The 20973-nt window shown below is 40.9% G+C and overlaps 1 protein-coding gene across 5 annotated transcripts in view; it reads right to left on the bottom strand.

Moving 5' to 3' along the window:
• The window catches only part of ETAA1 (ETAA1 activator of ATR kinase), a 67046-nt gene that overhangs the window by 14556 nt on the left and 31517 nt on the right, over positions 1-20973 (bottom strand). For 2 of the 5 annotated variants that reach the window (XR_003924623.2, XR_003924615.2), the window contains 4 exons: positions 19822-19888; positions 18994-19160; positions 7521-7651; positions 2610-2746 (listed from right to left, as the gene is read on the bottom strand). The gene's annotated coding sequence lies outside the window, so the exon portion shown is untranslated. The remainder of the gene's footprint in view (positions 1-2609; positions 2747-7520; positions 7652-18993; positions 19161-19821; positions 19889-20973) is intronic. The other 3 variants (XR_003924616.1, XR_003924617.2, XR_003924618.2) reach the window with 2 other exon arrangements.

Here is a 20973-nt window from a genome sequence, read left to right as displayed (position 1 = left end):
CGTCCTGCTTGTCATCTGCTGGGACCAGGTAGAAAGCAAATAAGGGGATTTTCAAAAGAGGTAGAGGACCTAACTCAGAGATTTTTAATTCTTTCTCTAGAACTGAAAGCACTTCCTACAAAACTTTTAAAAATATTTTGTGATAAATTCAAATGCCTCTCAGGCATGGTTAGCCTTTAAATACAACCCTCATGCCATGTTGTTATTTATGTAAGACCGGGCCATCCTGATTAAGAGAGTGATAGTATGAAGAATAAGAACAGTGACTTGTAAAGAATATTGAGGCAGCATCACGGAGCTGTTCTCCTGGAACATAAATTTTCATCAAAAAAATACAGTGCTTTCTTTGCAAGGGATTGTAGAGCGCTTTAGAAGGCTAATGACGTTATTGGTAGGTGATACATTTTGCAAAAGGAAGACAAGGAAGAGAAAACATAATTTCCTCTAAATTCAGCATAAATTCTATTACCTCTGTTATTGTCCCATAGGCCAATGGCACAGATTTCCTAAAGCATCTGCTTCCTAGATTATATGGTATGGTTTGTTCTTTCAGAGCCCTGTATTGTTTCTATGGAGATCAGTGCAAATGTTTAGCTCTTCATGTCTATACAGGGATTATGACTTAAAAAATAAAAAAGGAATGTGAAGTTGGGCATCTATGTACATACTTAGCTACCGGTAAATTGGAATCTGCTGGTGGACCAGCAACTGTGAAAATGTGCTCTATGTTTAGATTCAAGGAGGTGAGTGCCAGGCTCCTGTGTTTAGAAAATCTTGGCCAGGGTCTGCAAGTTATTTACTGATTAGTTGTATTTTATCTTGACTCCTGCCTCATATTTCCTTCTAGTTAAGAGAACTGTTGCAGTTAATCACAGCAACATTTTTAGACATAGGTGATGGGGATTTAGTGGTGCTGGGCCCTTACTCTAAAAAACTTTTCCTGTGTTACTACACAGATACCGTAAAAAGCAAGTTAGCATTAGGAAGCGGTGATATTCTCACATTGCAGAGAGGAGGCAGAGGTACAAATAGGTTACGTGGTGTTTTGTCTGGAGCCTATGACAGACCTGGAAAGTGAACGCAGACCCTATTTTCTTGTTTGAATGTCTGTAACCCCAGAACAGTTCTTCTACCTTCGTCTCCCTCACAGATTTTATTAGCGTACAGCTGGACCTTGGCGTCCCAATCACTCATGGTAATTATTCATCAGTGTCTTGCAGGACTTGGGTGCTGGAAGTATTAGATCTATTGTACATTTACTTATATAATTAAATATATATATAAAAAACATAATTTATATAATTTATTCTTCAAAGTCAGAAGGGAAAAGGAACCCCTAAGTTTTGATTAGACACTAAATTCATTATTTCACATTAGAATTACCTTCACCAGAGGACCAAGGAAACTTATTTGATTCAGTAACAAGAGCTCCAAAGGGTACTAATTTAGTAAGACTATTGACTGTTCATTACTCCGATGTTGCTCAAATAGCTGAGAGCATGTGTGGTGTTTAATGTGATCTTAAACATTACTATCTACGGTAAATCAGAAACAGGGCACAAGTGCTATAGCTGCTGTTTAATGATGTATGAAAAAGCTGCCTGGTAAAGTGTACCATTAAGAAAAGCTAAAACCAGTGCTGAACAAAGACCTGATGAAATATTGATACCTTTGCAGCCAGTACAATTTCTTGTTACTTGGAAAGTGACTGAAGTCTGGTTTTCTGAAAAATCATACTTAACTTGAGCAAAGCAATGCAATCAGATGGATGGGAGCAAATGATCTATTGGGGGAAAAAAACCCCCAAGGAAAAATAATACAGTTTTCAATACATCAGTGTTTAGTTTATAATCAGGAAGACTTCCAGTTCTGCCATTATTCCCTTTCCATTGAAATACTGAACCTCCCCCACCCCATCCCTAACTCGTTCCTCTTTCTTGGAGAAAGAATCTGATTAAAAAAAAAAAAAAAATTACTAAGACAGTCCTTTTTAAAAGATGAACTAAAGGATGTAAACTTCATCCCACCTTTAAAAAGTGTAAGAAGACTGACGTTGGGGGAAGCTCTCCCAGGTCAGATGCCATCATTGCCAGACCTTCTCTTAGAGATTCTTGGGAAAAGCATCACTCCCTCTGCAGCTGACATGCATGTTCTTAGCAGGGAGGATGCTTCTCTTCTCTGCACATGTATATCTGAGAGAATGGCTTTGTTCAGCACTGTCATGAGCGCTGTTACTTAACCCCAAACCAGTAATGTGCATCCCCATTTGCCAGTATGTTGACATAAAGCTAGTGTTTTGGTTGTGAACCTGACCCCAGGAAGGGTAGCTTCCATTTCTTCAAAGCTAGGGAAGCACCTCTTCAACTCTTTGTGAACCAGGGCTCAAACATCTGTGCAAATTAGGTTATTTTTATTTTACTTCTCTGATTCATTCCCCACCCCCCATCCCCCCTTCCACAAAACTTGTGGTTTGTGTAACTGGGGCTGTGGTAGGTCAGCACTATTGCCCTCTTTATCTGCTGCGAGGGTCTTGTGCACAGGGATATGATGGAAGTTTTTACAAGTCAGGGTGCTGTTGTAATTGTGGAAGCTGGCAGGGATTGCAGTACCCGTGCTTAGTGGTTAGAACATCTCTCTCACACCAACACCTTCTGTAGTCTGTGTTGGGGAAGACCTGAGGTTTCTCCTCTCTGATTGCTGCTTGTGGGCTTTTGCTGACCCCATAGAGCCCTGTGGCATATTCAGCCTAGAAAGAAATTAATACAAGACCGAGAAGGCACCCAGAAATGGTCAAAGCAGGGAGTTTAAAAACACAAGACCAAAAGAAAGTGCTTTTTCACACAGCACATAATGAAATTGTGCTACTCATAAACACAGGATGCTGAGGAGACCCGAAGAATGAATTGATTCAAAATAAATAAAATAATGGGATTAGGCAACTTTATTAGAAGAGGTCCATTGGTGGTTATTAATGAAGTAGCTCTCAGGTCAGGAAATCCTGGAGCCATTGCTTTTAGGAAGCAGGACACTGTAATCAGGAAAGGATCGTGCTTCCCTGGCCCCATTTTTGTCCTGGGTTTCTATTACTGAGGCATACCAGAGGCAGCGACTAGGCCTGAAGCAGAGAGGCCCTTTGCTGGAAACAGCCTGAAACTATGAGCTTGATTCAGGCCAGCTGAAACCCACAGGTCTCTGCTCTGAGAGGGAGGTTGCCATCTGCACAGAGGACAAAACAGGAGGTCACATTTCAGGATTTGGCATATGTCTGCAGAGGGCATTTGCTCTCAGCAAAGTCTCAGAGGTTGCTCCAAACTTCTTATACTGGGGGAATAAAGGCCAGACACGTGGTTATTAATGTGCAGCGTGGGCTCCCTCCACTCTGTTGCTGCAAGAGGCCTTGTATAGGTCTGCCTACTCCAATATACAAATATATCCAATATATGTACCCCATAAATGTACACGGTATGTACACATGCACGTATATATGCTGACATGAGCAAAAATAAAGAGGAATCAAGAATCATGCGCTCAATGTGTGCTCCAGCAGCATTTCAAGTTATTTGGGGCTACGGCATAACTTTTTTACAAGTGGGTATTTTAAAACCAAGTAATAAAAGGGATTTCAGAGATAATTGATGTAGATCTGTGGTATTGTGCAAGAAAGTGCCCTGAAGAAAGACCTGAGACAGGCGGCTCATTCAGATTGTAATTAACTCACAAAGAGCAGGTGAGGGGAGGGACAAGCCTCCAGCCTTTTCACTCTTCTCCTTAAACAAAGAAGACCTTTACAAATATGTGTGTATTAGAGCCTTTGGTCTGCAAATTTCTCTCTGGCTCACACCGTCATAAAAGATTCAGAGGGCTGTATCTTTTGGATTACTAATTTATGCTGTTTACAGACTGGGAAAGGGGAAAAGAAGAAAAGCTCTGAAAAGTCTAGGAGCTGTGCTTTGCTATTAGGAGAAATCAGCTTTTGTCAGACAATGTTGTTCAGCCTGATAGGGGATTTTGTTTAGCTGGAGAGGAAGGACCAGCCTGAGAGCAGGATGTTCTCTGTTGAGGCCCAGTTCAGCAAAGTGGGCTCTCAGGAAACGAACAGGGGGCAGGAGCAGTAACGATGGCAGGTTTGGGGAATATGCACTGAACAAGACCCAATGTGAGGACGAGTCTATGGGCAGGGCTCCTGGAGATGCCGGTTTCACCCCAAACTGTGGGAAAGGCTCGTGTTCTTAGCTTCGTCTGCCTTCTTCCCATCTCTTTCCTTGCACCAACCTGAGGTTGGCAAGGCACAAAATGCCCCCCTTTCTCCAAATACGCTAGAGCTGTGATGTCCTATTTGTATTTCCCAGAGGTCAGAAAATGGTTTGTCTATTTCTGGTGTTTGCCTGCCAGCACCTGGTAGCAGGGTAACATTTTGCTCTTACCCTGCTGTGAGGCTGCAGGTACAGTACCACTCTTATCATCTGCTCTGTGCTGCTGTAATCCCTGATTTTCATTTTTCAATACCAAGCCCTGATTTTTGTCAGTGAGAGTCAAGGTGTGCAAGGAATGTAGGTCCAAGCCCTTCATGAGACCTGTCTGAGACCTCTGCAACTTCATTTTTTTCCTTATTGCTCTTTTTCCTTTCCATTAGCCAAGCAGAAACCTGACTTTCCTCTCCACAGCAGTGCAATCAGCACATTGAAGATCTACACATTATAATCCCTCTGCATCCTTTTCCTGAATTTCTTAAACTCATTTATTCATCTAAATGTATGAGCAAAGCTTTTCCTCCCTTGCCTTGAATGGATTCAGACACCCTTAAATTAAAATAAAAAATGGCATTGGGGTGCTGTCACTACTTGAGAAAAGCCAGAGGAATCAAATTAAGCCCATCATTGTCCCTAATTCACACATTTGTAGGAAGGAAAATTGAAAGTTCAGCACCATGACTGAAAGATGGAGTCCCAGTTTGTCATCTTCTCTTCTTAAAAAATACATCTTAGTGATTTGATAGATCACAGGGATCCTTGCCTCTGAAACAAAGAAATGGGAGATGGTCTTTCACTGGTGATGTAAAATAGGAGCCACAGCAAGGTAGTTGAGGATGCATCCTCCATTAGGCATGTAAGTAGTTGCACTGAGATCACTTGCGTAAGATTAAGCATGAATGCTGACAAAACTGGGGCTCAGCCGAAGCATTGCAGGGAAGGTGGTTCCATGAGAACATGAAAGGATGAATAAAATCAGGGTCATGCTTTAAAATATTGGTGCCCATGTGACAAACATAATTTAGGGTGCAGAACATAGGTTTCTGTTAGTACCTAAGTGGACACAGCTACTCTTTGTGTCTGTGGTTTTATTCACTAGTACACACGCAGTCTGCAGATGCTTTGCTTTTAAAATGTGTCCCCAGTTCTTTTCTCTTTAACCTGCAACGAGTTTCATCTAATGACTACCGGACTTAACCAGCTTCATCAACAATTCACTTTTCTTTTTAAAAATCAAAAGAGCTTACAGAAACATTTTATTAAAAGGAAAGGCTGGCTTTAACATCTGTAGAAGGAGGGGAAAGTAGCTGTCATAAGTAGATCTTTTATTTGCCTTTCTAAAATTTTAATGGGACTCAATGGTCAGGCCTGAAAATTTGCTATGTGCCTCCAAAACATCCTAATGCCCAGACACCCGCACACACACATGCATGCACAAAAATCCACCCATAACGCCAACACATGCTTCTCCCGTTCAGAATAACCTTCTCCCCTGAAGGGCCACGTGCATAAAGTGCCAGCACATAACGGCTCATGTAACTGAATTTTAAACTCCTGAAAATAGCAGCTTAGATTGGAAGTGCTGACATAGGCTTAGCGACAGCAGTGCCAGTTTAACAGTTGTATGCACTATGGAGTGTTCTTGCAACATTCCTCATTTGAAAGACAATCTGTGCGTGGTATAGACTAGTATGGTTAAAAAAAAAGAAATGGAGGTGGGGGGGGAACCAACTGTGGTCTTGGCTGACAAACTCTGTCAACCAACGCAATCTGTGCTCCTGATGTTTACTGCTTGAAGCTAAGTAGGATATTTAGCCAAATTTCAATTCCTGCTACAAATAAAGCTCAATTTATGTATGTGAGTATGTGTGTGTGAGAAAGAGAGATGATTGCTCATTTAAATGACAACTTTATATATGATAATTACAGTCATTAATGAAGACACACTTACTTTACCATAGATTATGAGGATAAAAGAAGATCGCCCAAGAATCACGTTCTGGTATAGACTAGAGTCAATAAGAAAATTAGTCCAAATACTATCCGGAAAATTGTTCTTAAATAATGCCCTAAAGGTTAAAGGAACAATGGGTGTAAATTCAATGGAAGAAATTTTAAAAACACACTAGAGGTCACTGTTGCTACTTGAGCAAAAGCTTTTTCTGCTTCCTTTTAATTTAAGACACTAAAGATCAAACATTTCAGCAGAAAAAAAGTACTTCTGTTTCTATATATTTCAAAGCATGTACAGTTTGATATCCTGAAAAAATAAACAATATATTGATACGGAACAGATGGTTGTGCTATGATTGTGGAAATGGTATGTACTGTACGTATGAAGAACTTGGACTCATAGGACAATACAGTTCTATTTTGTGCAGCATCTTTCATACAAATGGCATCCCCAAACACTTTATAGCTTGTAGCATTAAATAATATAGCTTTAAATTACAGAGATAAATAATCAGTGGGAGAGAAATTAAATGTTATGGGCAAGGGACAAAAGAAATGTTAGATATCTGAAAGCTGTGCGAAGGCATAAATTACAAATCAGAGCCAAAGATAAATGAGGAAGCCAAACAATTAAGTCTTGTAATGCAGGAGAAAATACCTCAGTCTTCCCAAATTATTCATGAGCTGGGTATTAAAAGGGAAGCAATCATTTTATATCATAAATACAGTCCTATGCCTAAATGTATTTATAACTACATATGTGTGTGTGTGTGTGTGTAATGCCTGTGTCTGTGTATATATATATATTTATATCTGAAGAAGAAATCCCTCTGAATGCCCAAGGGTGTAGACACTCACTATAAATGCAGGACTCGACCATGGCATGTTGCATGTGTTACAGCCTTCAGCAATTAAAAAGGACTGGATTTAGAGGAACATTTTTACTCATTGATATGGAGAATAAAATCATGGACTTCATATAATAGGAATATTACCATGGACTTCAAAAGCAGGTGCTGAAACCTTCCTGCAGAATGCAGTTCTCTTTTCTGAGATCTTAGTTGTCTCTTGAATGCCATTAAATTTCAGCAGACAACCAGTCTCTCTAAGAGCTCAAGGAATTAAGCTACCAGTGTAAATAATAGTAAGTAATGCAAGCGAGTGAGAAGGCAGGTACACTGATATTTTCGAAGAACATTGTTCTGTGTTCAGTCTTCAAGCTCTAATTATCATCTCATCTTTCAGAGCTGCCACTGAATTGGATATGGGTTTAGGGGACTGCCCAGTGATGGCTGCTGTATCTGATAGGTCCCTTACCTACTAATGTCATTGGGATCAGAATTTCCAGGTCCATGGGAACACTATAAGAGCTTGAGATACTTTTCCAGCTTCCCCTCAGATAGTCTTTTTGAAACCATGTGGATTTTACCTCCGTAGATCTGTTGCCCCTGCAAGCAAGGAACTCAAGGATTATTATCTCATACCTGCAAATTCTGTAATTTTTAGTGATAAAGCATATCTTTTCCAAGTTATCTGTCATCTCATTGTCCCTTTTGTCTGTATGCCTGGGCTTTTCAGGTATCTGGCAGCCCACACAGCTACTGCACTGGCTGGCTGCAGGATGTCTGGACAGTTGACCACTGCCACAGGCACACAGATCGGCTCCGTATCTCTTGTCTGTTGGTGGCCTGGCATCGCTCGGTTCTAGGGATCTTCAAATGTCGGCAGCTCAGGATTGTCCCCAAAATGCAACACTGAATTACAGAACTGGGAAAGTAGCAGCAAGAATTTCTATACATGTATTCTGTATGTATACAATATCAATTTATAGATTTAATACAAGTCAGGGCCATGTTAAAGCCTCAGGCTGCTCTGTCTTTTTTTCCCAGAGTTGTAATATTTTTTTTTGCTGAGCCAGTTTCTAGTTTCTTCTTATAGCATTAGGCATGGCCCTATCTTTTCATGTGACTCCACGCAGACCTGCAATGTGTTATATTTAGACATCTAAAGCATTCCCTGGTACCAAGGTAGCTTTATTTTTAAAAAGTGGAAGTTTCTTTGGGTAAGGATAGATTAGCAGCTGCTGAGGGACATTGGACCAACACGGTCAGTTTTCTGCAATGGTATTTGTGTGGCTCTAATTTTCCCCTTGGCCATCTTTGGACTGAGAAATGCTCTTCATTCTAGAGAAAGCAATGCTAATGAGTGAAGCTGGGGTGGAAAACTGGGGAAGTCACCCAAAACAGTATGTATTAGCTGGGACATTCAATCTTGGATGCCCAGTCTGGGGCATTTTAGAGAGATTTTAGTTTTGAGAGCTGCCCAAGCATTTTGTGGAAATCCAGCTCCAGTAGCTTCCTGTGGCTGTGAGCTTAAACTGGATGTGGCCTGAGAGAAGGATGTGAGGGGAGGAGGGAATAAATAACTTAAACAGGCTGGCAGAAAAGTTCAGTTGTCTGCCTCTGGTTTGCACGTTCACATTGTTTTTGCATTGGTCTTTGACTATGTAACACCTAGCCTTGAATCCTTTTGTTTGGTGTTTACTTGAACAAAGCTCTTCTCGTCAAAGCCAGTAAAGCAGAGAGGATCACAAAGGCTGGAAGAACATGTTGCAAGAGGACTCCTTCCCAGTTTAGGGTAAAAGTGAGGGATTGTACAAGTAAGAAAGGCTCAGTGGAAGGTCCTGCCCTTTCTCTCTAAGAGAAAATACAGGCCAAAGGATAAGATGTTTCACCATTATCTCTCATATGTAGTTTACCTTCTCCAAGTTTGTCAGCAAAGCCCTGTCCCTCCTTCCTTTCAAGCCCCCCATCAAATTCTGTTCTTACCATGCAGCCTTCAGTGAATCTTATAACCAGAGACAGAAAATTTTGTATGCTCTTTCCCTTTGGTCATTCATCTTACATCTCTGTATATTGGCTGTGGACGTTTGCTGTGCAGACACCTTTTCCTCTTACGTGTCAAAACCAAGACCAAGATATTGTGGTTGCCAGTGAATTACACTGTATGGCCCAGCAGCTTGGCTTGGGAATCAGCTCATAAGTGAGCTGGTGAATTCCCAGCCCTGCCACCAAGCTGGGCAGGTAATTTCCTCTTTCTGTTTTCTCTCCCATCTGATTTTTGTACTATAAATTCTTTAGAACAGAGAATATCTGTTATTCTGTGAATACACAGCACCTAGTGTAATAGCTGCTAGACATTACTGCAATGCATATTGTAAATAACTGGAAGATGATTTAGCATTTTTAAGGACTACAGTATTTATTTCCTTGCCAGCCTTTTTTCCATGTTTTTTTTCCCTTTGTCTATTCAGTGATCACTGCCTCTGAATAAGAGCAGAATCTTACTTTCTTTATGAAGCACACAATGAATATGTGAAAACTCTAGGTACTGCCTCAATATTATTGAGAAACAATAAAAACATGTCCTAGTATCTAGCAATCACTGCATGTGAGAGAGAGAGGCAAGAAATAAAAGAATCATGTTGCATGCCCTTACTGAACAAACATTAGCTCTTCAGGGTACTGTATTATCACAAAGCACTTAAGAAATCTGAATTATTATAACATTCTGAACCAAACTCGCTCAGTTCCTTACTTGTCACACAGGCTCAGCTGCTAATGTTATTTTAATCAAAGATTTGACTAATATTAGGTAGATAGTTAGCAGTGAAAATTAACCCATACACTTCTCGCTAGGGAGGAGATTATTATTTTTAAATCTGCATTTAAGTTTCCCACTAACCCAGAGTGATTTCTCCGGAGATAAGCACAGCAGCCAAAATGTAGTGTGCTGTACCTGAGTCCCAGTACCCAGAAACTTCCCTCAGAGTAGAGGTTTGAGGTTTTTGAAAGAAAACAATTCATATCAGTTTTAGTGTAAGGAGGTGAAGGAGCTTTCCACTTCACAGCTTCCAGTCTCACGTGAATGCTGCTGGATGAAGGCTGTTTCTCTTGCAGTTGGCTTCATAGCGTAAATCATAGTATTAGTCTTTTAATTAAACCTAGCTAATGGAAAACTAGAACAGCCATTTTGGGGCTAAGAAACATTTGCTCCATTGGCCCTATTTTCCTCTCACAGTAGGGAAACTCAAGCAAATATTCCCGTTTCCTGGGAGTGTCAAGGAGACAAGAAGTCCAGGCGGGCCAAGGGTCTGCTGCACAGAAGCTAGCCCAGGTACTGGAGGCAGCCCTTTTCCTTTCCTGCCTGTTTTTCCTCCTTTCCCAGTTGACTCAGGCAGACAGCACAGCTGAACTGTGAAGAGCAGCTGCCTGTCCCTCTTGGGAAGAGTTTCCACCACCTTGTGCCACCGCCCCTTGGCCAAGTGAGCGAGATTTGGAGTGGGATATGGGATTTCAGTTCCTCTGAAAAGCCGGGGGAGAAGCCTTAAATCAGTGCATTCACATCCAAGTAGGTAGCGTAGTCCAGAATCCACATAACAGAGCTGAAACATGATGGCACAAGACATTTAACTGATGTCAAATTTAAATCCCTATTAAAAAGAAGTGTTCTCTAGTCTGCACCAGGCCATCCATTCTGGTAATCTCATTCCATATTTCTTTTATTGTTGAAAGAAGACGTAGATTAATGACAGAATGAATCCCAGTAGAAGGAACACGCTCCTTATAAGGGAGGCTTGGGGGAGAGATGGTGGAAATTGTAACATAGGATGACTTTGTTGGCAGAGAAAGTTGCGTTTGACCGTTTATATTTGAAAATCCTTCACCCAGGTCAGCATAGTTCAGCCAAATTATCTCCATCTGGATAGATGGAGCTGAGGATTGCCTGTCAGAAAAAAGACCTAGAATGTCATATTATAACTTAGTGCCATGTTTTAAAAGCCTCTTAGTGACTGTGGCGGATCTGTTCAGACAAGGGGGTTGGATGGGAGAGGTACAGTGAGGACTCCTCACACTGAAGCTCACCAGCCACGGGATGAAAAGGTCTGAACACACTTGTTTGTTCAGCCCTCTCTCCCAACTAGTCCGCCCCGACTTGTTGTTGCCTTTTAGAGAAATATGGTCGTGGTTCTTGATGGTCTTGAATTAATATACAATTTTGCTAGACAAGTGAATGTTCGCTATTTGCACCGCTGTCAACACATGATGTTTAGTGAGATTCCTGTGATGATTTCTAAAGCCTCAGGCTCTGGAGTCACATGAATATAGACTCATCCCTAGCTTCCTGTGGAAAAAAAAAACCCACCAAACCAAAAGAACCCCCAACCAACCATAAACAAAAGCTTTGATCTTCACGAGTGTAGAGGAAAAGGACAAAAGTGCAGTGCCAATTTGCCTGTTAAAAACAATGCATGGCAAATGAAAACAAACAATGTATTTATAACAACCCCACAATCTTAAAACTTGTGTCATGATGGAGACAAGAGGCTGGTGTGGTCATCTGAGAGGTTCAAAGCACAGTAAAGCCACACCATGCTGTAGGGAGGCTTGTGGTATCTAGGTATGTACTGGTCCAGTCACCTGCGGGTATTTAAGCTCCAGTTAACATGTAGGACTGCGGATGTCCACACAACCTGGCAGGTCTCACAAAACAGGTATTCTCCTGCCACTCCTTGACAAAGCCTGGGCTTGTTCAATGCCACCCAAAACATCAGCAGAGAAAGGAGGTAGCACTTCCCCCTTCCTATTACCCCGCTGTTAGTGCAGTTACCTGGAAGGTGAGAGATCCCCCTCCCTCTACCTGGGGATATCTGTGCTCCCATCTCCTTCTGTCCTATGACTGCTCTCACGGGCAGATAACCATGTACTCTTAGGTACAAGGCTGCGTTGCCAAAGCTGGTGGAGATGCAAGGTTTTGTGGGAGCAAACTCAAAAGTCCACATTTTAAGTAAAGACTTCTTTAGCTAATGGACTCCTACTGGCCATAAGAAAACTATGAGAGTGACTGTGAATGGACCACATCCTCCTAAGGTACCTGGTAGCCTCGTATTAAAGGCATTCCCAAGTCAGTATGTATTTAAGGTTGGTAAAGGAAGAGGGTCTTAAACTGTGGGGTATATGTTCCCAGAGTGTGACATGCAAGGTGGACAGGAAGGGGAAGTACACGATCATGTTCTTGTCTTTTTTTGTACAGGGAGTGTAATGTAGCTTTTTTAAAATGTTGGGTTTTTTTTTTTTTTCTCTTAGCTTTTTTTTTTTTTTTTTTACCCCCAAATAGAGATGTTACATTATGTTTTGGGTCAGAAGGAACCTTCTATTACCCCTATAGGAAGATGTTTTGGATTTTTCATGGAGGAAGAGGAGGAAGGAAAAATGTTTTGTATCAACCCAAACAGATTTTATTTTTCTGTTTCAGCCACTGAAGTGAAAAAAAAAAAAAAAAAAAAAAAAAAAAAAAAAAAAATCAGTGATTAGTACAGCCCTAATCTGGAGATGTATATTTTAGGGATCACATTATGCTGAATATGTGCATTACATAGGCAAAGTAAAAATTCATGCCATTATTGTGCCTGTTCAGTAGCCACTTTTCAAATTGAAATATCTCAGCCATTTTAAATGACGTTTTTATTTTTGCAAAGACGCTAAAAGCAATTAGAGGGCAATATTGACTGTTCACTTGCCAAATACCACTGTTCCAATGAAAGCTGCTTTTGAGTTACTGTACACAAGTGCAAAAAGCATCCCAAATCATTTTACATACATTACAAGCAAAACCAAAAAGAAATCACCATTTAAAAGAAAAGAAAAAGCCGTTTATAAAAGAACTGCTTGCTCCCAAGTTGAAACCATGTGTCAGCCTAGAGCAATCTGTTAAATCTGAGTTATGAACCCCTGCAAAAAAAATAGTTGTTTGCAGTGCAGATGCTGAGACTCACAATTAAAGCAGAGGCATGGTGAGGAGAGGTCTCGTGCTGATGTTCTGCACAGGGAAAGTTCTCTAAATGCCTTCGGTGGGAGAGGTGATAAATTTTGTGTCTCCTCTGTCAGTAACATTTGTTATTTACCTGTTTTAGCTGTCTCTTTCTTAATAAAAAAGTAAAAATATGAAACTCTTGCATATGACCATATACAAATGACCAGGATGGATTGTCTGTAATTTTAAAAAGTCATGATCAACCCATCTTTCCAGAATTCAAGGCTACCTCCAGTTCACCTGAAGGGCTATTAATTTCTCCTCAGCATGAATTTATGCAGCAGGATCATTCTTAGAGAGTTGAGTAAAGGCATAGATAAGTCATCTCAAAACTTTTCTGAGGAGCTAAAACACAAGATGTTGTTCGTACCCAGAGAAAACGATCAGGATCTTATTGCAAGGATGCTTTCAACTTCAGTGGTTGGTAGGTTATCGAGGCTGACCTGGCAGGAGATTGCAGCAGATACTTTCATCCCTTGGGGATTTGTTCTCCACCCACACTTTGTCTGTGCGGTGTAAAGGGCTCCTGCCTTTGGGATCCAACTTTCGGAGTATATGGGTGTCTTAAAATCAGTTGAGTTATGCTGTTGGGGTAAATCGTAGGCTTTACTCTGCTATCTGCCATTAATTTATCTGTGGGCTATGAGCCAACATCTGTCTTCTCTGCCTCAGGGCTTGATTCTCATTAATACTGAGGCCTCTTTACACCTTCTTGGCAGTGAAAAATGGCCGTGCAGCAGAATTTTATTTACACTCATTTGGTGGCCCCTTTTTTCACTTCTGACACACTTTTCCGCCTTTTCAATGTGTTGCCCTGAAGAACTCACGAGTGTTTTGCTCTTGGACCTGTGTTTTCATTACTGTGTTGTCTGCCCTCATGCATGGAAAACAGAGATTTTATCTGCCAGAAATGAATGAGGTTTTATCGTTACGATCCAAGCAAATGTCATGATTCAGAGCGTAAGAGGATCAACAGCATGGATGAGTTGCACAATAAGTCTGCGTAAACAGAAGCCAGGATGTGAGGAGGTGGAGTGGCTTCCTTTCCTTTCAAGAAAAATGTTATCCTAGAAGCAAACTGGGGTTAAATTTTCTGAATTGGGGAATATTCCCCTTATTTTACAAGGCTGAGTGGTGTAAATACAATTTTTTCCGCTTTCGTCTCCCCCCCCCGCCCTTAGAGGAGCTGGGTTTTTTCCTGGGACATCCCAAACAGAGTTGATATATCTCTGATATTTTCTGGTGTCTGTGAAAACAATTTTCTCCTTCATTTCAAAATAACAATTGAGTGCCACACCATGTGCCTTTGAGATATGAGACAGGGTAACCCTGTTAAGAATTCAACCACAGCCATGCAGAAAAGGAAAGAGGGTTATTTGAGTGGAGTGACACAAGGGTGATGGTTAGTAGGCTGCACTGAGCCATTGTTCATGGGAACATAGTCTTTATTTATAAATTATAAGTAAAGATCTGCTAACTGCCCAACTGAGGACACTTACTCGTCTGCACACTTCAGTCCAAGTGCAATAAATACAGATCAAATGTTCACCATCCATATAATAACAAGGATCTGATCCAAAGCACATTTTTATTTCTGCAGGGTTACCTTGGATCGTGTCGTGTTTTGTTATATTATATATGGATGCATCGTTATTTAAACGAAAATAAGGGACAGAGTTGAAAACAATTGTAATTGCCAGTTAGAACTCTTGAGGCAACTGGAGACACTGTCTGAAAAGTAGCACCTTAGCCAATATTGATGAATACTTTTTTTTCACATCTTACAGTGCCATTTATTTTACATCGTTTTAGACTGTTTTCAGTTAGCTCTTAAAGTTTTGAAATAATTAAAATGGAAAATTTTAAAAAAGCCTACTGTCGGGGATTCAAAGTAATACCCAAAGCTTCTATTGACTTCAGTGGAAACTAGAGGTGCTCTTTGGCTCTGGGAACACAGCATTTTTATTTTGCTAGGTAATCATAAAGAAACGTATTGCATAGAGCTTCGTGCCAGATTCCCCATTATGCTGCAGGAGTGTACTGATTGCAGAAGGAAGAGCTCAGAAACCAAAAAGTGACAGTGAGTGTGGCAGGTCTCACCTTTACCCCTCTCCCTTCCACGTACGCATTTTGATTTGATCTTTTATTACCTAACCATATACCACTTTTACACAGAAGCCCTGCCTAATGGAGAGCACCAGATGGATGATGTATAGCCAAAAAAGCAGTTTGTTTTGCATGCTTGTCATTGAGTACAGCTTTAATTTATTACATATCATTCATCTCGGTGTAAAATAAGTTTTGGCTTTTTTCTTTTTTTTTTTTTTTTTTTTTTTTCTAATAGACTTCCCCATGGTGCCCATTTTTGCAGGATCTGAGTGTATCAAAATCATTGAAGGTTTTACCTTCAGAAGTAGCCCTGGGAGTATGTTTGTCCCAAATTCACATGCATGGATTTAGGCACTTAATTTTAAGCACAGAAATCTCCTCTGGCTAGCATATATTCAGTACAGGAAAGTTGATGGCTCTGCAGAGCAAGTCAAAGTAGGCAGTAATTAAGGGTGTAAGTGGAGTCCTTGGCATGTGCTGGTGGAGGCATCTGTCTCTTCCCCTGTTATCCTAGGGTTGTAAGGGACATTTGGGGACAAGAATACACCAGAGTCACAAAGAACCAAAATACCTAAGAGTCCACTAAGATGTTTTCTCAGGGAACTAGCTAGGCTAGTAGCAAATATTACTATCCCAAGCTGTTCTTCATCACTCATGTCCTGGAGATTATTGTACTCAGGAGCTCCATCAGCAGCAGAGAGGCAGTGTGTGCTCCCTGCTCTGCCTCAGTGCCAAGCCAGCAGGTTAGCTCTAACTGCCTTCATTGCTGGTCTGCCTCAAAGCTTCGAACCACATTGAAGGCAGCCTGTGTCCTATTGAATGGCAAAGCTCTGGGACAGTACTTCACTGTACCCAGAAGCTGAGCTTTTTCTTGCTGGACATACCTTGCTGTCTTTACAAGCCACACTGCAGCATCCCCAGGCTACACGTAACTACAAGACAGAAGCAGAGATCCTCCCAATACTATTTAATGTATTGACTCTCCTGTTTCATCTCTTTCCTGCCTGAAAACTGATGAAGGAGGATCATGCAAGAGTTAAAAAAGAAAAAAAAAAGATCTGTAGACTTGTAACTTCTCCACTTTTGGGGCAAGAGTAAGGTTTCACTAGAGATTTTGTTTTATTATGGATGGGATGCGTCTCATGTCATTTTAGATGGCAGTGAAGTAGATGCCTGTGTCTAAGCCAGTCGTTTGAATGTTTCATCTAGTCAGTGGTAGGAAACGGGCACTTGGAGGTCATGACTGATTTGACCTGTTTTAGATGCCTACCATAGCAAGAGATGATTCACAGCCTGGGAGTACTTATTTCTGTCTACTTGCTAGAGAGCCCTGATGACTAGCTTAGAGCTGGATGCCTGCACTTGAACATCTAAAATTGGAGTGGACTCCTATTCTTCCTGACTTTGGGGTGCATGTGTCATATTTTCAGGCCCCTGCTCAACAGAACACCAGGGCACATGCTTTTCTTTAAAGTGCTGCCTCCAGGCTTTGCTGTGGGGAGGTGGCATTGACCACCCACCTCCGTGCCAGGCTGAAGTAGCTCCTTAGCGTGCTTTTTACGGGATATTTACAAACAATAGCAAAAAATATTCCACTATCTCCAGCTGTATGCTAGACAGCAAAAAATTCAGTGCAGATCCATTCAGCCAAATCAGAATTACAGAAGCAGGAATAAAAAAGGGGTGCCTAAAGTTAGCTCTTTAAAGCCCTGTTTAAACTCGTGCATACGGGTCCTCATTTCCAAAGCAGAGCATAGCTGTTTCTGTTACAGTTGCTGCATTTTTCACGTATCTTTGGCAAGTTTTAAAAATCCTTTTTGCATCATTGAATTTAACCATATTACAGAAAGGTACTTTTTGCAACTTTAGGGGAATTTCTTGGAAAACCTCTGTACTGTAATCTATTACCATCAGTGATGGCACACATAAAAGAAGGTACACAGAGAAGAAGGGTGTTTTCTCCACAAAGGGCATCACAGTTTTTTTAAATGAGGTAGAAAGGAAGACTTTTCATGCTGTCTTTAGTTAAACTGGACAATGTATTTTTTTTTTCTGGAATGAATCTTCCACATTTCACCTAGAAAGGGGGAAAAGTCTTAGCTTTAGCTTCTGTATAAATGTTTGCACAATGTTAATTCTAGAGTTTGTGTGTGATCCCCTTTAATTGTCTTAAATGATCATAATAAAGGGAAGAACCACTGAATTTTTTACAAGAAAGACTGCGTGCAATTATGTACGGAGATTGAAGTAGTGGCTTAAATGTACAAAGTTGGTTCAAATATGGAAGGAATGGATTTGGCTCAGCAAGTTTGAGATGGAACAGAGCTGTTTCTGGAAAGCCATTACAAGTGTCAGCCTGGAAACTGGCTATCTCTGCACTTGCTAAAGAGCTGCATTAACACCAGTTTCCACTGCACGATCTTTCGGCTCGTGCTGAAATTTCGGCTCGTGCTGAAACTGCACAGATTTGGGTTTAAGAAGACCCTTCTGATGGCAAAGTAGGAGAGGGTGAAGCTACACCGACTTCAAGAAGGAAAAAAAGGGTAGAGCAGCTGATAAAGCATCCGCTGTATGTTCACAGGGTTTTGAAAGCTGGGCTGATGTAAAAATTAAGGTCGTGGACTGATGCGAAAATTAAGACTGTCTCCTTGAAGCTTTTGGCAGCTGTCCTGAGAGCCCTGGTTGTCCACCTGCTTTCAGACTTTGCTCCAGCACCTGCCCAAGAGAGGTGCATTCCTAGAGAGGGCTCTGTGAGAAGGCACTGAAAATTTACAAACTGAGCTACAAAAGCAAAAGCAAGATCTGATAATGGAAAAGAGCTGTTGCACATCATGCACTTCTTCAGCTGCTGAGCTGTACAGAACAGTTGCATCAACCTATTAAGTGACACTATTCCTTGCTTGGATGAGATGTTATACCTGGTTTCTGTCCTGCTTATTTCTTACTCTCCTCCCTTAAGGCTAAGTTAAGACAGTTTATTTGCACAGAATAGGTGGTTATGAGTGTTTTCTAGGCTGTGACTGTTTACTTTTACAGAATATAATTTTATTTCAGGGGTGGCCCTTCAGATTTCTTGGTACTCTTTAAAGAGTCAAGAGCTGCTTAGGGTGAATATCACCACTTTCTGCTGCTCCTGTACTGATGTCCACACAAATACCAAAGGAAAGGTGTCCAAGCCTAAGCCCTCAATCTGAAGGGGGCTCTGAATTTTAGAAGTGTCCCTCACGCTAACAGCGAGCTGACTTGAAATCCTGTGTCTGAGTAGCTCCAGACTTTCTGGGGTTTGAAAACTAACATCAGATCTGATATTTGGCCCAGCTTCTTAATGAAAATGGAAAATTGCATTTTGAGCCTCAGCCTTCCTGAAGGACAGCCTGTGCCAAACCCAATGAGCTCGAGATAGAAACAAGGATTTGCAGGACACTGTGTCCCATCTCAGGCAGAGGTCAGCAGGAGTTCTGAGCGAAGTGGGACTGGCCCCTCTGGCTGGAAACTTCTTTATTTGCCTCTGAGATCCTTGGCCACTGGGGTTTGAGACCTATGCAGGTGTGCAGTGGGGAGTGAGCCATTTGTTACCCTCAGAAGAGGATATTTGTGATGAGGGAAATCACGGGTTTTATATGCTCACATTTTTTGTTCCTTTCTTAAGCAAAAAGGAACCTTTAGAATGCCAAAATCTTGTCTTAATATTTCACAGAAGTAAGTATTTTATAAACACACGTTGCAAATGGCACTATAAATTCTCCACTATGGAAAATTGCTATCTGGTTTGAAACTAGGCAGGATAAATAGAACTATAAAAGGTTACCTGGAGTAAACAGATAGGGTTTCCAAAACATACCACATGAGATAGATTGGAGCTCATAGTAATCTGTTTTCCATGCTTAACATACGCTCAGCATCAGCTGAACTCTGTAACTGAGCTGCCATCTGTATCAATCCCGTTCCTAGATGTCATGGCCCTGTTAATGAAATCTGGAAGTGAAATTGTAAATGGATTCAGTGAATGGTAGATGTCAGCCATTGCGTGATGGGCAATCATCAATCATCTACTGTCAGTTATTTCTGTCTCAGTGAGTAAGCCTTTATTTAAAGCATAAAGTAAGAATGTTGCCAGACCACAGGAACAAGCCCTGAGCTGTTTGCAGGTGCTGCTATTCACAGCTGCCAATTAAACCCCTGACATTTCCATAATGGCCAAGAGGCAAAGCATATGCACTTGATATAAACATTTTTGTAAAAATTAATCTCAGTTTATCAATACTTCACTTTTTTTTTTTTTTCAGGGCAACATACAACATCCTACTTGGCCTATTGTTTGTTTGCTGTAGAAAGAGAGAAATATGAGTTGGAAGGCAGCCAGGGCGTTCATTTCCCCAGGATATACAGTAGATTGCAGTGGCTTGTTTCAACCCTTAATTGGGGAGGGAAAGCACAGTAGTGAGGAATCCCACCTTCAGAAAATGTTGTGTGTGCCCTTGCCCCCCAGCCATGCGCACGTGCTCAACTCCATTGCTTCACATCACGCACTGGCCCTTAGCTCAGTAAAAATGTAATGCTTGGTCTGGCAAATGCTGTTCCTGAAGTTACCCAACCCATTGTGGTTCTTTGCTGCTATACCAAAATTTTGCCTTACCTGGATTTTTATACAGATCTCTGGGCGCATTACTTCTGGCTGGTCCTTTTCATTACCCCTCCACTATCTGAAAAAGAATCCAAAATACCAAAATCTAAAAATGAGCACTTTTTAATATACACATTATTTTCTTTGGGGCAGGAGAAAAAAAAAATATTGTCAACTCAACTTAGTAAAGGCATTCATCTGTACTGCTGCAAATTTATATATGTATTTCATGAAATTGCCAGTGACGAGCTAGCTTTTTTTTTTCAGAGAAAATATTTTCATGGAAAAAAAAAAAGATATATTTCTACAGAAAAATAAACTGCCTAGTATTTCCACCTGACATTTATAGTTTGGAGGACATAAAACTTTTCAGAGGTCCCTTTATTTTTTGCTCTCAGCTGCTTATAGTTCTTCAGGGGTACACTGATCTATAAGTAAATACAGAAAAAGAAAGGGCTGCATTCACATTTTCAAGGAGATTTCATCACATGCTGATTGCTCTACCCCATTTTGCTGCAAAGTCTAGACAAGACAGAACACTGAGTGGGAAACTGGATAGCACTGGGGCATTTTAAAGTTGTCTTCTTCACTCTTCATGGTACCGAGGAAGATCACATAAGTCAGCCATCAATTTGAAGTGTGTTTTCATGTGTCGTACTATCTGGTTGTAAAATTATGCACTATTGGATGAAATTAATTTCTGAAACTTATAGAATTTTCTTAACATGATATATCTGGAGTTGGTGTTAGAGGTCTTGCTGGCATGTGTGCATTAAATTAGATGTGATTTTTTGCCAGATTTTGCCAGCTGTGCTGGTGTAGGTGCTAATTGTCAGATGCAGATATACTGGTGCAGCTTTTATTAGCATAGCTTATGTTACTTTACCTAACTGAAGTAAGCCATCCTGCCTTAAGCACTTCCCTGGCAGTGGACGTGTATCTATACTGAGCCGTTTCCTATCTATCAATGTATCTGTATCTGAAAGTTTCAAGTATAGATTGATCTTTGCTCAATTTTCCGTTTCTTTTGTCCATGTAGGTGCCTCGCGAAGTTCCACGTTGCTTCAGATTTCAGGGCTAGATGTTGCTTCAGATACCCAGGACCCATTTTGAATTCAGCTAATTCAGGTAATTTTCTAACATGTTTCTTAAGTTTTTTTAATG

This window comes from Aquila chrysaetos, chromosome 8, assembly GCF_900496995.4.
Source record: "Aquila chrysaetos chrysaetos chromosome 8, bAquChr1.4, whole genome shotgun sequence".
Classification (NCBI taxonomy): Eukaryota; Metazoa; Chordata; class Aves; order Accipitriformes; family Accipitridae; genus Aquila; species Aquila chrysaetos.
The sequence above is the reverse complement of the archived record's forward strand: the minus strand, read 5'-3'. Positions and strand labels throughout refer to the sequence as shown.